The 16288-nt window shown below is 35.6% G+C and overlaps 1 long non-coding RNA gene across 1 annotated transcript; it reads right to left on the reverse strand.

The window, feature by feature from the left end:
• Positions 1-9665: 9665 nt before the first annotated feature.
• On the reverse strand, positions 9666-12543 carry LOC110871922. Its single transcript, XR_004859696.1, has 5 exons — positions 12190-12543; positions 11976-12081; positions 11781-11855; positions 11499-11632; positions 9666-11248 (listed from the first exon to the last, which is right to left on the reverse strand). It is a non-coding gene; the product is annotated as an uncharacterized LOC110871922 (long non-coding RNA).
• Between the last annotated feature and the right edge of the window lie 3745 nt (positions 12544-16288).

Below are 16288 nucleotides of genomic sequence, written 5' to 3' on the forward strand. Positions count from 1 at the left end.
CACGGTTCGCTAGGAGTTCAAAGGGGTGTTCAGGTAATACTAGATAGCATCAAGGATCGAAGGATTCAGAGAGAGGTGAAAGGTCACATTCAAGTAAGAGACGATCACTTTTATGACTCCTATAAATTTGTTACGTTTAACATTGATCAAATAACACAGCGGAACCCCTTCTTCACTTGTTAAGCCTCACTGGGACTCACATGCACCCCACATTATTATTATGTGTGCACCCACAATAATATTGTGATTTGCATGCTCATCTCAGCTCCTCCTAACTCATGTCGAATGGTTCCTCAAACTCGAGTAGCAACAAAGAGCATCACAAAATGTGAGTCACGAAAGTTTAGGGAAATACTACCCTATCAGTCATATAACACGTGCAAGTAATACGTAAGTTCATACTGTTGTGTTAAACGTGCAATCACATGCAATATCATATGTAAGTGTTCACTAGTTACGTAGTACGATGAGTATACGAGAGACGAACCTTGCAATCTGGAGCTGAGTGTCATGGTCGTATTCTCTGTTGTCAAAAACTGTTCAGTTATAGTCTGGTTTTATAAAAACGTTTTTAAAACCAAGTTCACTATAACCAGTGGCTCTGATACCAAACTGTCAGACCCCCAAAATACCACGTACGGAAAACACCGCGGGACGTGTGACGTACCAGGATCCAAGCCACCAATCACATTGAACTCATATTTATATTTAAATAAATCTTTCATTCATTTACATAAGGTGTTACAATCGTTACATATCTTTCATTGTATACAGCGGAAGCATAACTCATTTGTTACGTATTTCATAAACCATGTGTACATAAACCATTAAGCTTGTTTTGAGATTTCATGTATCACGACCCATGACCACTCCAGCCTTCCAGACAGCAAGTTCCACAAGATATAACTCTACAACCTGCAAGCATGCAGACAAGTGTGTCAGACGACGCTGGTGAGTTCAAAGTTTTGTTAACGCGTTTAGTTACCAGAAGTGTGTTTAAAATAGTTCAACGTTTTGTTTTGATGTTGTTATTACTCGATTACCGTATGTGGCGACTAGAAGTGAATGCCCAACCCCAATGCCTCCATTTAGGCATTGGTCATGATGTCAAGGTATCAAACAACCTTGAATAGATGTAAGGGGTCTTATATGTACACGATGTGAATGCCCAACCCCAATGCCTCTAACTAGGCATTGGTCATGAAGTCCAGGTAATTAGTTCACGCCCGTCCTTTCGGCCTGGTGTGAGGGTGCCAAACCTAATAGCGCTATCAACTAAATACCTCGTTGCTTCTTCAGCAACACGGTAGATGTATGGGGTCTTACATGATTTATACTGTGTTCAATAACCAACATCCCAAATAAACAGTTTACCCAGTATTCCCTTTAGAAACGTTTACCAGATGTCCCAAACCACCGGGACGCATGCTTAGAAAAGTGCAGTGAACTCACCTTGGTTTGCTCAGTAGGATTAGTTACTTGTTCACACATAATCAGTCAAAGCCTATGATGTTCATGTATACAAAGTCAGTTTACATTCACATAATTCTCGTATACATTATAATCGTTTTGTACATTCGAAACAACGAGCACTGAATAATACGTGGCAGCTATTTGGACCCATTCAACTCCACACATCACATAAGATTCACAATAGTTTTAAACAGTTAGGTGTGCTTATACATGAAAGCCAAATTAGGTTTCCCTCATTCAACATCAATAGCATTAACAAGTTATAACATAGTTTCATCACACAGTTGTTCATAACCACACTCATGTGTATGTCACTTAGTGGCATTAACAAGTACATTAGCTATACACGAAGGTTATTTCAAGTTCTTCATTTCTAACTATAGTTGCTAGCATGCATCAATTATACAACCAGTACATCCACCATCATGGGTGTCAAGGATTATTTGAAACTATATGGTACGAACAAATGGATTTCTATGAGAAGTGCTTGATTCAGACGTGTTCAATCAAAACATCATGTCATATTGGGCCGAACAATATATATCACATGCAAACTAATAATAATATTCTGGGCACACAAGATCACGTGGGCTTGACATAGTTGACTTATTTGGACTGCATGTTTTGCAAGTGGACCGCTTATACGGTTGCAGTAGATTAGGATTGGGCCACTAAGCTATCACCTATTGAATGTGTATTAAATGTGCAAAGTGTCGGTTGGGCATAATACCTTGCAACAAACCACTATTCTTGGCCAAACCAGCTTGCGACGAAACATCATTAAGGTGACGAAACACCATAGTTTCGTCGAAAACCATGTTTCGTCGAGGGTTATGTTTCGTCTATGGTTATGGTGCATCACAACCCTAATTATCAGTTCATCACTATCGGCACATTAAATTAGATTCATAAAACCGCTCATCATGATCAACAGTTACACATATTCATCACTCAATTCACTGTTTAACATCATGAACATTACGCGACTAATCAGTTAAGATTTAAAATCATAAACCACAAGCTAACGTACCGATCGAATGCAAGGACACGGGTGATGCTTCGAAGATAGCAGATTGCTTTGCTTGGGGGGGGGGGGGGTCGTCTGCCGTCCGGCAAGAAAAAGTAGAGGATAGGTGGCTAGGGTTTTCTTGTATAATCACCTCCTAACTTACGTATGCCCCTAACTCCTCAAACTACACATAAACAAACCCACATGTGCGTGTGGTTCAAGTATTGCAGGCCCGAAGCCCAATTGTGGACCGGTTTGGTTTGGGGTTTGAATAATAATTGAATAAGATGCATGTGTGAGCGGCCCATCATCCGTACGGCCCAAACATGTGCATGTTATAATGGCCGGCCCAAGCATACTTGTGTATATTTTCATTTAGTAAGTTTATATTAGCACAAAACATAACTAAGTTCATCTAAACAAGGACCATTGAATAAGTATAATAAGAAGTTAGGATTACGAAGTTAAACGGCACAAACCTCGAAAATTCGGATTGTAACAAATGTGTTGTAAATCATGGGGGTAATTACTGCTTTTAGTGTGATTCAGTGCATGATTAGCAGTACATGGATGGCGAGACAAAGCTATCAGTATCGTGTTGTCAAATTTTTAATGGTTTTGCATTTTAGGGGGAGAAAAGTTGTTATGTTAGAAAATACAAAAACATTAGAAAATTTGAAAAAGCCAAAAACATGATAAAATTCAAAAATTTGAGTTTTGCGTAAAAAGAGGAAATGATAGAACATTAGTAGACAGTTACTGTACGCTAAAGATTTGTATAGTATAAAGTATTAAACAGTTTCACGAGTGATGTGTCGATAGGTTTTCGCACATTTAGTAGATTTATTCGGGATATAAACCTAAAATTTCAAACTTGCAAAATTCGTGGGGAACACTACTTGGATATATAGGTAACACCTGAAATCTCGTTTGAAAGGTCTCATATTCTGTTATACTAGGTTTTTATACTCGTTGATGTCTGGGGTATTATTCCGGGACTTCTGCTGAACGGAAGTTCTGACCTAGTCCTTGGATAATACTTTGCCTCAAATGCTTGAAACACAGCATTAGCCCTCAGTTGATTAGACAATAAAATTGATAATCATCTGTTGTAGCTAAAAGATCCTCTAAAGGGGACATACCAAAGTCGAAACTGATATCTCTCTGCGCATACGGAAGTATCGACCTGAGATCCCTCAGTTCTCGCATGTCCTAATTTATGTACAGACATCATTATAGTATAATCACCTGTAAGACTGAATTTTGAGATTCTGGATACGGGAGTATATTCAAGAGGTGGGACACATGAATGAGTTAAGTTTTTAAAACATCTAATTCGTATCCTGAATAGATTGAAAATTGTGTGAGAATTTAGAAACAGTCTATGTGAATTGTTTAATTCTGAGTATGAATTAAAGCTTAACGGTACTAGTAATTTGTCAAAGTCTGATATAATCCTCTGTCGCATTCTCAAACAAAAATATTGTCTGTAAATATGTTTGTGTATATGTCTTTACTGCTTTAAATTTTTCAGAAAATTCAAAAAGATTTTGATTTCTGCTTTATTTTCGACAACCGATATCTGAAATGCGGAGTTTCAAAATCTATAGTGAGCTGATTGTGTTTCTGAAAATAAAACAAGTTCATTAATTTGATACTTGAATGAAAAATCAAAATTTCAAAAAAAGTTTGTGATATCTCCAAGGTCATTAAATTGGACTTGGATGATAAACTGTGAGGGAGTTGGATTCTTTAACGCTGCCATATCTGCAAAGTTGGTTGATAAGGGGAGTGAATTAGAGAATTTGATTGATGGTTTTAAAATGTTGTTACTTATATAGTGTTTGAGTGATTGCAGGATAAGATAGTCCAGACTACGATCCCGAAAGCAAAGACTGAGGGGGAGTCTGAAGACAAGCTGAAAGCGAGGAAGAACTTGTAGCTGGAAAGCTAGGTGTCGATCCCTAAAAGCACGGAAGCTTGACGAGAGGGGGAGCCTGCTGATGATAAAGCTGTTGATGATAAAGCCAGTGATGAGATCCTGGTATAACATTCAAAAGAGAGAAGCTGATCAAAGAGAAAGATTGAAAGATGCTTACAATGTTACAACTTGAAAGAATAGGCAGAATGATCAAGACTGAAGACGTGTCATATTGAAGATTAGTCACTAAAGACTTCGTCAATATCCGAGGGGGAGTCTGTTAGTGCATTACGTCTATTGACTTCGTCTTGTATCATGTAATAGAATAGGATAGGATAGGATATCCAGTGCACGAGGTTCGAGAAACGAAAGTTAGTGGTTCAGCAAGAGGTTCCGCTTATATGGACATTGTCCATAAAAGCGAAACTATCACCCTATATATAGTGCACTTGTTCATTTTATTTGGTATCGAATCTTCAGACGTGTAACGAAGTGCTGCCAAAGTCTGTCCAGGTTGTAAACACTGTTAAATGCAATATAAGTGACATATATTAGAGTATCAAGTTGTTTACGTGTCTAGTTCTCTGATTCCGCCTTTGAACCGGACTTAAAACTCTTCTGATCGACTCATTCGGGGTCTACAACGATCCTACATGTATTGCCAGGCTTAAATCAGGTATAGATCAAAATCAAAGGTAATTACCCATAGGAAACGAAAAGTTGTTGATTCTCCCTGATTGCAAGAAAGTGTACTGTTTACATGAGACATTCAACGATCACCCAGGTGATATTGTTTCCGTTCTAATTTTAGGTAGACCACTGACAAAATCCATGGCTGTCTGTTCCAATCTCCAAATAGGTGTTTCTGATTACTGACACAAACCAAGAGGTTTCTGATGTTCCACCTTGGCTTTCGCACAAGTCAAACGTCGTTCACATGCTTCGCTGTGTAGGCCTTCAAGCCCAGTCGCCAGTACAAGATTTATAGATCCTAATGCCTCCTATCAAAATCCAGACGACTAGAATAACAAGGCTGGTATGCTTTGCTCAATACAAGTTTCATACGGTTGCCATATAGTGGAATCCACATTGGTTCCATGAAGTAGCGAATATCGTCCGTCTTGCCAAAAGTTGCTCCTCCATGCCCCGCATGGACCGATCTTGAATTCTCTTCCTTCAGTGCTTCAGTTTGATCAGGGTGAATCTGATCGGGTAGGTTAGAGTCGATGATGAGCTGCAAGCTCGTACGCGTTTAGGTTTCATGGTCGAAGTCATTCAAAAGTTCCATCCAATGATACCATCACACGTTTAGCACTTTAGAAACATGGGTACACGGGAGGCCCTTGTGATCGGTCTAAGTAGTGCATTCGGTACCGTCCAAGTAATGCCTCCAACTTAAATCCAATGGTCGTAGCTTCCACCGCAGGTTGTGATTCGTGTAATTCTTCCTGTGAATCCACCATGTAAGCCATCGCTTTCTCGTGTCACATCAGCGTGTAAATGGGTTTCTGATTCAAACCATCATGGTATACCACTAAATCACCCGTACCCTCGGGTAAAGACGATGCTCAGTGCATTCTAGTATTGGGTCTCAAAAGCTGAAAAGGACGCTCTCCTATTTTGTCTCCCACGGATGCACAGCACCCTGCTATGCTAAAGAGATTAAAGCTGCGCGATCTTCGAAAATCCCTTGATGAGTCTGCGATAGTATCTAGCGAAACCAAGGAATTGCTGCATCCCCGAAGGAATCTTTGGTGTCGATCAGTTTCTAACAAAATGGATCTTAGTGAGATCAACGTGTATTCCCACTCCGTTGATTGCATGACCAAAACGTACCTCTCGAATCCAGTAGTTACATTTAACTAGACTTCGCGCGGAGTGGCTACTCCCTCAGGAGCTCTAAAATAAGACACGAATGCCGTCCATGACGTTCCCTTCTCTTGGAAATGATTCAAAACATCATAATTAAACACGGTCGATTCATGTGGTCCATAACGCTGCTGGTGTATCGATTAGCCCAAAGGTCAGGAAATACCAAGTCGCAATGACCGCATTGTGTTCGATATGCCGCTTCAGAAACATTCCCCCCTTGGACTTCCGTCTGATGCAATCCTCGAGTAGGAGCTTGGCCCTCGCAACTGGTCAACAAGTTGTCAATACATGGTCGAGGCAAATGGTTCTTGACTGCCACCTTGTTAAGTTCTCGATAATCAGTACACATACGAAAAGGCTTATCTTCACGGATATAACTGGGGCTCCCCAAAGCGAAAATCTAGGTCCAGCAAAACTCCAGCCCAACAGTTCCTGTAGGCTAAAAACACTGTTGGATTCCTCCGCATAATATGTGGAGTCTTTAGGGTCGGTCTTGTCGTCTATATCGTCGTTGTGGGGTGGCCCAAGACATCTATGTACGTCAGACACTCGGCGGTTGTCAAACTCCGGCCGATGTTACCTTGGTGGCCCCAGCCTATGGTTCGCTTAGGCTCTCGCCCGGGATCCATAAGTTGAATCCCCTTCTTATAACGTATGCTGACTTATATACGAGTCACCATGTTCTTCGCCCCAATCTCTAGGCGCATGCTGCTGTGGGGGTAGTGTCTCGTATTGAAGAACACGAGGCGTCGGTGTGATTGGTGCAGGTGTACGCTGTACAGTATGGGGCGTCCTGGCGCAGAGCTGGGCGTACACTGCATTCAAAGCAGCTTGTTGTTTTAAGAACCAGGAGAGAGGATCCCCCCTCTGGTATAACTGATGCTAACTAGGGAATATTTGGCTGATTCACCGATACGTTCCCCGCCTGAGCGGATGTTCCGATGTGAACCGTCGTTTGGTTACGGGGAGCATTCTCGGTCTGATCGATCGGGACAGGAATATAGGGGTCCCTGTCTGGGTTGACAATGGTGTGATGATCAGTCATGATTCTGGAAAAGAAAAGATGATAGTGCTTGTAAAAATAGTGGTGGGCGCCAATGAAGAAACAGTGGTTAACTGAGTGGTTAGTCCACGGGCCGAGTCTCGTCAAGATAGGGTTAATCCCTTCTTTCCTCGATCGATGACTAGATGATCTCGTATCTGTCACCTGCACAAGGAAAACACCGTGACTCGCAACAAGGAGAATGAGGTGGGGGTTACTCCTTGTTACCACCTTCGGCGTGAGAATCAGTATTTGCACGGTCAGATGACCGCTGTTTGTCAGTGTCAGGGTATGCCACTTGCTGGTTGGTTATAAAAGTCAAAGTGACGGTTCCACTTGTATCGTAATAAGATGTTGCCCTTGCGCGTGCGCCCTGTAGGCTTGCGCATGACCGTAGCATGTGTTGGATGAGTTCCACAGTACAAAACAACACATCCCCATTAACTACTTGCGTGTGCGCCCTGTAGGCTTGCGCAAGACCGTAGCATGTGTTGGATGAGTTCCACGGTACAAAACAACACATCCCCATTAACTACTCAACTAGAAGTCAAGAGAAGGTTTCATCGTCTGACGTTGTCCGCGCGCGTGCCCTTTAAGCTTGCACGAGACTGAAGCATGTTTAGCCGAGTGACAAAGTAAATTGGGTGATGGTCACTTGCGTCTAAGCCTCATGCAAGATTCGGGACCATACCCCTTCACAGTGTAACAACCAGATTTTTTTTAAACATTTGTAATATTTGTTATTATAGTTATTACAAATAATATTTGAAATAAAAATTAAACAACTTTTAATCGTGTGTAACAAAAAATTCCATATATTATGTTACACGTCGTTAAAAAGAGCGAAACAAGTACTACAAATTCATTTTCATTTTTTTAACAACTATAGTAACATATATTAAAAAATTTGATTGCTACACTCAATTTTTACAGGGTTTCTCACTGAAATGGGTTTCCAATTACCATTTATATTATATTAGGTTATAATCCCGTATGTTACACGGGTTGAATAAATGAATTTTATATATTAACTAATAAATTAATATATCTTTAAAAACCTCATTTATTTCACGGGTTGAACAAATGTAATTTTATATATTAAATAATAAAAAAGTTATATCTATAAGAACCATATGTATTGTACGGGTTGAATAAATGTAATTATATATACTAAATAATAAAAAAAAAGTTATATCTTTAAAACCGTGTGTATTACACGGGTTGAATAAATGTAATATTGTTTACCAACTAATAAAAAAGTTATATCTTTAAAAACCTTCGTGTATTACATGGGTTGAATAAATATGATTTTACATACCAAATAATAAGAAAAGTATATTTAAAAAAACTAATGGATATACTCGGTACATGATAGATATGGTGATTACGGAAATGAGTAGTGAAAAGAAGATATAGTGGTCAAACATGTTATTTAAGAAGCAAATAAGCAGTCATTTGAGTGATAAAATATAAATTCTATTTAAAAAGCCCGTAAAAAATCTAATTTTATATACAAAGTAATACTGAAAGTTATATACAATTTGTTTAAAAATCTATTTTAATATTTATTTTTATTTATTTAGTTAATATAAGATAGAAAAAAATATGATTGAATAGTTGGGAGTTTGTATTATAATAAATCGGTTAACTTTATTATAATGTCATATGTTTTTAGTTATATATTTTTTGAATTATTTTTTAAAAAAGTTAAGACTTTGTTATTGTCAATAAAATCAATGATTTTATATTTATAATTTTGTTTAGTACTTGTGTTTTAGTGGTTTTAACCATTTGAGTCCAAAATCAAAATATTTAACGCGCTAAGCCCCTAGACGTTTTTTTTATAACTATTTGATTCCAAATTTTAACCTTTTGAGTCCACTTTTTTAACAAAATTGAACTCAAAACATTATAAAATGAACAAAATTGGGCTCAAAACATAATAATGAACGGTTAGGGACTCAAACCGTTAAACGTTTTGATTGTGGACTCAAGTGGTTAAAACCACTAAAACACAGAAACTTAAAAAGTAATTTACTCTAAATAATCTTTAACTTATTCACAAGTTCTTATTTTCTAATTTTCAAAAGAATTCACTTCGTATGTCAATTGATGTAATGATGTCTACCATCTTCATTTTTGTTTTATTCATCATTTTAGTTCGCTTTTATCAATATTATATATAGGGATATATTACAAAATAATAATAACTAGAATTAGTACCCGCCGCATTGCGGCGGGATTCTTACATATGTATCTTATTATAACACGATTTAGAAACAAACATTCTTACATATGTATCTTATTAGAATATGATTTACAAACAAACAATACATGGAAACGTAAAATACACATTTTGAATTTATACGCTTAACAAACATATCAATCCATGATGTTTTCACCAGATAATAATGACTACAGATTCTGTTCCATTTAAAAAAAAAACCCACCATATTGCACAATTCTAATTGATTACACCAACAACATTTAATAGCTTGAAAGGGACAATATAACTGCGACAGACTTCAGGTCGATATGCCGATGACTTGCACCCCATCATGCTATTACAAACAGCATAACATATTATAATACTTGTATATCTTTGTTAAAGGGAACCAAAATACATAGCTAGTAAACACATTCAATTTCAGAATTAAGCTGTAGTTTTAGGCAGCAAAATGTAGATGTAGGTGGCCCTTTGTGCGCCAGTTCATGCTGCACCCGTATCACACTACAATGTAAAACCAATCAACCAAAATAACTTCATTAAAAAACTGTAGTAACCCGAAAATAGAACATAGGATAACCCATTCAACTCGGTTCATTACCTAACAAACACAATTTTAAAGGGGTTTTTGTGTATGCACATTGTATCCAGAGTACACATCAGTTATTACTAGAAAAGAACACATAATATAATTGAATCATAGTAGAAGAGCAAAACTTGCTAGACGACCCAACCCAGTAACCTGATCAAAACAGAAAAAACAGAAATAAAAAGTATCAAAAGCGCCAATTATTATTAAGATCATATCAAAGTCCCCTTTTTCACATTATGCAATCACAGATTAACTACTAAATGCACGTATAAAATTAAATAAAAAATGCACATAAATTTTTTTAGGAGGCTAATAAGTTACAATAACTTTAGGGGGTGTTTGGCCTAGCTTTTATTTTTTGGCTTATGCTTATATTTTAAAGTAGCTTATAGCTTATTTTTTATCATTTGATAAGCTCTTTTTAAGTGTTTGGATTAGCTTATAGCTTATTTTCTATCATTCTTCAAATAAGCTTAAAAACCATGTTCAAATAAGCTTATTCAAATTAGCTTATATAAGCTAATAAGCATAAGTTTAAAAAGCTAAAATAAACACCAAATGAAGCTTATTTTGTTAAAAAAAAGCTAGGCCAAACACCCCCTTAGTAATGAGGATGGAGTGTAAAATAGTAAAATTACCAAATCAACCATATTTTAGTAAAATACTTGACTGCTCTTGATAAAGAGTAAAGCACTTTGCAAAATGGATAGAAAATAACATTATAATAAAAAGATGGGGGAAAGAAGTTTACAATGAGGATCATATTGGACTCAACAGTTAACCTTCCTATCTTGATCACCGCTCACAGTTATGCGGATTTAGGGAAGTCATTTCCCACCACATCCAAAAAAGAGTATAATCAAGAAAAACTCAAAAGATGTTGAATTAGTATCGATATAAGCTATGCAGATTTGGGGAAGTCATAGTCCCTCGATCCCCTTTGTAACAAAGGCAAAAAGTTGAAAACAAAATCTCTCTAGTATCATATATAAATACAACAAAATAAAAGGTAGACCGAAAAAGGAGGCCCGATTAATACCTGGTAACGTGAATCAAATAGCTGAGGACGTCAACACGCGCAAATGAGCAATAACTAAACTCCAAAGGGTAACCTATCCGTAGGGGAAAATACAAACAATGAGAGATTTAGTTCACGAATCGAACAAAACCAACAATCAAGAACATACATGCGAAGAGAGAAAGCCATATTTGATATTTCAATCTTCTTTATAACTGCCCTTTTGAAAAACCCTAATAGTATATAAAGGATGAAATTTTTTGATGTGTCCAAATAAAAAAACATAAATAGAGGAACATAAGTAGGCTTACAAAAAATTACAAAAAAAATTAATAAGATCGAACCCTAGCATCGCTCTCGGAGATCGCCGGGCGGCTAACCACAGCAGGGAAAGATGCCTAGATCCAAAATAATAAGGTGACCCCTCGCCGTCTTCAAGGATTATCATTATATGGCATCTGCACTTGGACTCGCTTACCTTCAAATCAACACAACACCAATTACATTATTTGTTATAGTCTTACAGTACTGAAGCAACCAACAATAGTTGCAATAAATTTAACAATGATAATAACAATAAAAAATCACAACAAACAATGTATAGAGGATGTTTACAGTGTAAATACCTATCTACCTTGGTCATCCATTAGTAGTTGGTACGCATTCACCCGCAATAAGTTTATCGACATCATCGGTTGTAACTACATACTCATAACATTAAATAAAAGAATTTGATGAAGGAGAAAAAGGGAAACAATCAAATAAAAATAAAAAACAGGTAAAACTAAATGTGAAGGAGACTGGATTAACCCGCATCATACCTAGTTGACAACCTATCCGTTTCAGTTGTTCGAATCACTATAACATCAATTTAAGCATAATGTCGATCCATGAATGCAACGTATCACCAAAATCATGTAACAATAACTGACGAAAAAACATGAAAAACAGTTAGCAAATTAGGGCAAATACAGTCGTCATGCCAAATAGCCAAATATCAAATGATTCAAAGTGAAAATAAAATCACTAACGCACTGCAAATTGGACAAAGAAAACCTTCACTTCATGTCCATAACTGATCAGATCAGCAAAAACCCGGCCACCACCGGAGTAACGACAGCGTTGAGGTTTTACGCCGGCCAGTAGTATCGTCGCCGGGTAAGGTGTCATCGTTTAAGATTGAAGCGTAGCACAACAGTCATCTATCCGACTTCGTAGACCACCCTTGAGCCGCCACCATCTCCACATGCCGGGAACCTATCGCCGGAGACACGTCACCCTCTCTTTTCTGAATCTCCCTATCTTTCTCTTGCACTCTGTATCTTTGTTTCTCAGAAGCACATAAAATTGACTTGAAAGGCACCCAATTTTTTTTGGAAAACACCCAAAGCTAAGGGTACAACCATACTATGCTCAAACTTGTTGCTTATTTATAGGGTTTTAATATTAATAATATATTTTTTTTAAAAATCAAATACAAAAATAAAGTACTTTAAATGAACCGATAAGATATTTTATATAATACCAATTGTTAATAAAAATCTATAATTAATTAGAAGAGATTAAATAAATAATAATTATTTATAAGAGATTAAACTAAATAATATTTAGTAGAAGGATTATATATAAATAATAATTATCTATAAGACATAGTCTAATATGATGACAAGTGTCCCGTTAATGGTTTCTTTTATTATATAGTATAGATATATATAATATACATATATATATAGGGTAGTTTTGGCTACGAAGTCCAAATTTTCTAAAAAAAATGTAAAAAGTCATCAAACACTCTAATTTCAGCTGTAAAACACACCTAAACCCACAAATAAGAGAGTAAAGATTACTAAAACACCATATTCAAACCCTAGTACTTCATAAAAACTTCAAACACACGATCGTAGAACTATAAATATAAAACACAACATGCTAATAAACATAAAACACAATAATATTTGTCATTCCATAATTAGAGTCTTGTCATCCAAAAGACAACACAAAACTCATATGTATGGTGTTTTAGTAATCTTTATTTTGTTATTTGTGGGTTTTTGGTGTGTTTTAAGGTTGACATTATGGTGTTTTACGACTTTTTACACTTTTTAGGAATTTAAACTTTGTAGCCAACTCCTAACCCATATATATATATATATATAGAGTGGGGATCCTACGGAAAGTGTGTTTTTTCTAAAAAGTGTAAAAAGTCATAAAACACAATAATTTCAGGCATAAAACACACCTAAAACTCACAAATAATAGAATGAATATTACTAAAACACCATATTCAAACTCTAATAGTCCATAAAAACTTCAAACACACCATCGTAGAACTATGAATATAAAACACACAATGCTAAACAACATAAAACACAATAATATTTGTCATTCCACAATCAGAGCCTTAACATCTAAAACACAACACAAAACCCACATACATGGTGTTTTAGTAATCTTCATCATATTATTTGTGGGTTTTTGGTGTGTTTTATGGTTGACATTATGGTGTTTTATGACTTTTTACACTTTTTAGGAAATTTGGACTTTCTGGCCAACTCTATCCTATATATATATATATATATATATATATATATGGGGAATGATCCATTAAAAAGTGGATTTTGCCTAAATAGCCTAAGAAGAATTGTGATGATAACATGTGCCACTACTTATAAGTAGAAATGAAGGGCATTTTGGTACTAAGGGTGCGTTTAGGTTAGCTTATTTTAGTTCAAAAGGACTTTTGTTAAAATGATTTATTAACTTATTACTTTTTGAAAAGGAATTTCTAAAAAAGTGTTTGCGTTAGCTTGTAAGCCAATAAGTTAATAAGTAGTTTTTTTTAAGTGTTTGGTTTAGCTTATTAATGTAAAATGACCAAAAAGTACATCCATTTAAAAAGTGTTTGGTTTAGTTTATTTAATTGTGGAGGGGTTTAATGGGGAATTTGTTCCTAAAAGGACTTTTGGGGGGTTTTGAAAAGTAAGAATTTATGACTTTTCAAAAAGTCTTTTATCAAGTGTAAGTGAAAGTCAATATAAAAGTCCTTATTGATTTGTCAAACACTATTTTTCAACTTATTAGCTTTTAACAAGTTAATAAGTTAAAAGTTGGTGCAAAATAAGGAATCCTAAACACAAACTAAAGCATTTTGCTCTGTATAAATAGGAGTCTGAAAATGACATGTGACACCATTTTTATTTTATAAAAAACACAACAAAAAAATCCAGTACAAAAAAATATAGCACAAAAAATCCAGTAAAAATATAGCACAAAAAAATCTACTACAAAAAATTATAGCACGAAAAAATTCAGCACAAAAAAATATACTACAAAAAATCCAGCACAAAAAATTGATAAAAAAATTTAAGACAAAAAAATTTAGTAAAAAAATTAACAAAAAAAATAGTAAGGCTTCGGCCCTACTACAGCGCTTCGCTAACTCGAAGCGCCTCGTAGTACAAAAATCTAACACAAAAAATGGTATACCAATAGAAATACAACACATTTTTGTAGGTTTTTTTAGTCGTCATATTTTATATAGCAATATGGTACTCAAATTAAAGATAAAAAGACACCCGATTTTATGGTGAAAACTTTATGAAAGATTAGTGTCGTATAAAAAATTTATGAATGTTTAAAAAATGAGTGTGAAATATGCATGTGCCTTGCATGTGAAGAGAGAAAGTCAAGAAATAAGATTTCCTCAAGATACCCTTACACTTCTCTTTTTTCCTACATTTTCATCTTAACCGTTGATTTGAAAAATGAATGATTAAGATTCATTCGCATTCTACATAGGCAAAATAAACTTTATATTATATATATATATATATATAGGGAGAAGATCATGCGAGAACCACCTCTTATTGTGAGAACCGCGAGAACCAATGTGAACACACCAAAAATGCCTAAAAATAGCTAAAAATCACACAAAAATTTTTTTTTTGAATTTTTTAATATTTTTTATAAAAAAATCGCTACTTTTCGAAGCCAAAAAAAAAAAATTTTTTTTTAAAAAATTTTTTTTTTTTGCTTCTAAAAGTAGCGATTTTAACATGAAAAATATTAAAAAATTCAAAAAAAAAAAATTAGATTTTTTAGATTTTTTTAAGATTTTTTTAGGTTTTTTGGGGGTTTAGTTTTTAGCATTTTAGCTTGAGGGGTGGGGGGGTGGGGGGTTTAGGTTTTTGGGCGGTGGGGGAGGGGGGTTTAGGTTTGGGGGGGGGGAGTGGGGTTAGGTTTTTTTTAGCATTTAGCTTGGGGGGGGGGGGTTTAGGTTTGTTTTTTTTGGGGGGGGGGTGGGGGGAGGGTGGGGGGGTTTAGGTTTTTTTTGAGGGGGGGGGGGTGGGGGTTAGGTTTTTTAAGGTTTTTTTTAGGGTTTTTTTTTAGCTATTTTAGGTTGTGTTCACATTGGTTCTCAAGGTTCTCACAATAAGGGTGGTTCTCGCATGAGCCCCTCCCTATATATATATATATATATATATATATATATATATATATGAGGATCCAATTAACAACCTATAGTTAGTGCGAAAACTCGAAAACTTCTCCTAAATGAAGAAAAAGGTTTTTAAAGAGAGGGGGGGGGGGCAAAATTGGGAAAAAAATAATTAATTATCAAACATTTCCATCTTCTTCCTATGTTATTATTTAAAAAAAATTCTTATATTTCATTCGAGTATATTTGAGCATATTTATTCTAGACAGACAAAATATTTAACGTGTCGGCTTTTTTTTCAATGCTACTGTTATAGTATTGCACATATGCAATACTACTTAGCCTTAGGGTTTAGGTTTTAGATTTAGTTTAGCTTTTAGGGTTAGTTTTTTGGAGGGTTTAGCTTTTATGTTTTGGGGGGTGGGTGTGGGTTTTTTTTGGTGGGGGGGGGGGGGGGGTTGGTGGGAAGGTTTGGCTGGTTTAGGTTTTTCGTAGTGTTGCACATGTATAATACATATTTATTTTTAAAGATATATTTTTTAAAAACAAGTTAATTTTTTTTGTATTTTAGAAATACTAGATTTTCAGCCAAAAATGTTAAAAAATTGGTGTGTTTTTTAAGTTTTATTTAGAAGTTTTCGCAATAAACGGAGTTTTTGCTTGTACCCTCCTAAATATATATACTAGGGAGTTATA

The sequence above is a fragment of the Helianthus annuus genome, chromosome 1 (genome assembly GCF_002127325.2).
Source record: "Helianthus annuus cultivar XRQ/B chromosome 1, HanXRQr2.0-SUNRISE, whole genome shotgun sequence".
Classification (NCBI taxonomy): Eukaryota; Viridiplantae; Streptophyta; class Magnoliopsida; order Asterales; family Asteraceae; genus Helianthus; species Helianthus annuus.